We start from the raw sequence: 1,755 nt of genomic DNA, 5'->3' as shown, positions 1-1,755 counted from the left end.
GAGTCCTGGGAATTCAAAGTTGCAGGTAGAGAATATATACAGTTTTATACAGTTTTATAGTTTTATGCCTGGCAGGAGAGTGCCGTGGCCCCCTAGTAGGGGCAGGAGGTTCAGTTTTTAGAGGGTCTCTCCCAAGGGGTAGAGTGGGAGGATGTTTGAACTCTGCTCGGTTGTTTGTTTGGAGTAAACTGTGAGCCTTTATTGTGGGGGAGGGGACTCCCATCTGCTTGGTGGTGGATTTTGTACCTTTTAATTATATTTTTGGGGTCGCTGCTCACCTCAGAAAAGTTGTGTGTTCTTCAGTCTTGTCTCTTGGCTTAGTTCCAAACCATTGGCTTACTTGCTAAACCTCTGTCCTTTAAGTCTTCTTCTTGACAGGAGCCTCTGTGGAAATCTGGCTGCAGTCTGCCATCTTACCTCCGCCCGCAATGTGCTGATTTCATATACAATTAGGAATGTTTACATTGCACTGGTTAGTGTATATGTCATCTCATTTACTTAATTATTGTTTTAAGACATTTATATTCTATACTTAATAGTTCTGACATGTACCTTTGTAATACACACCATAGGTGTGATCCCGCCATTCACCCTCCCTTTATCTGTCCTCCCCTCTCCCCTTCCATCCCCCCTCCAGTTTCTCCTTCATCCTGGGCCATAGTTGTGATCTATTCTTCATATGAAAATGTGAGAGATTGTAAATTGGTTTCATGATAGTATTGAGTACATTGGATATTTTTTCTTCCATTCTTGGGATACTTTACTAAGTAGGATATGTTCTAGCTCCAACCATGTAAATGTAAAAGAGGTAAAGTCTCCATCTATTTTTTAATGCTGCATAATATTATATGGTATACATATACCACAATTTATTAATCCATTCATGGGTCGATGGGCACTTGGGCATCTTCCATGACTTGGCAATTATGAATTGAGCTGCAATCAATAATCTGGTGCAAATATCTTTGTTATCAAGTGATCTTTGGAATTTTGGATACACACCTAGTAGAGGAATTGCAGAATCAAACAGCAGGACTACTTTTAGTATTCTTTATATTTCTTTCCAAAAGAGACATATTAGCTTGCACTCCCACCAGCAGTGCAGAAGTGTTCCCTTTTCTGCACATCCACACCAGCATCTATAGTATTGGGATTTTGTTATATGAGCCACTCTTAACTCTTGGAGTTAGATGATATCTCAAAGTAGTTTTTATTTGCATTTCTCTGATGAGCATTTTTTCATGTGTCTGTAGGCCATGGACATATCTTCTTCAGAGAAGCTTCTGTTCAAGTCCCTCACCCACAGTGAAATGGGATCAGTTGTTCTTTTCTTATTAATAAGTTTGAGTTCTCTGTGGATTCTGGTTATCAAGCCTTTGTCAGAGGCATAACCTGCAAATATCCTTTCCCATTCTGAGGGCTGTCTGTTTGCTTTACTTACTGTGTTCTTGGCTGTGCAGAAGACTTTTAGTTTGAACAGACCCCAGTAATGTATTTTTGGTGTTGTTTCAATTGCCTGGGGAGTCCTCCTCATAAAGTATTCTCCCAGGCCAATTCCTTCAAGTGTTTCTCCTGCACTGTCTCCAAGAATCTTTACAGTTTCACATTTTAAGGTTAAATATTTTATCCAGTGGAAGTTAATTTTTGTTAATGGTGAAAGGTGTGGGTCCACTTTCAGTCTTCTACAAGTTGCAAGGTAGTTCTCCCAGCATCATTTGTTAAATAGGGAATCTTTCCCCTAATATATATATATAT

Source organism: Otolemur garnettii, unplaced genomic scaffold (genome assembly GCF_000181295.1).
Source record: "Otolemur garnettii isolate 467f Iridium unplaced genomic scaffold, OtoGar3 scaffold00439, whole genome shotgun sequence".
NCBI classification, from domain to species: domain Eukaryota; kingdom Metazoa; phylum Chordata; class Mammalia; order Primates; family Galagidae; genus Otolemur; species Otolemur garnettii.
The sequence above is the reverse complement of the archived record's forward strand: the minus strand, read 5'-3'. Positions refer to the sequence as shown.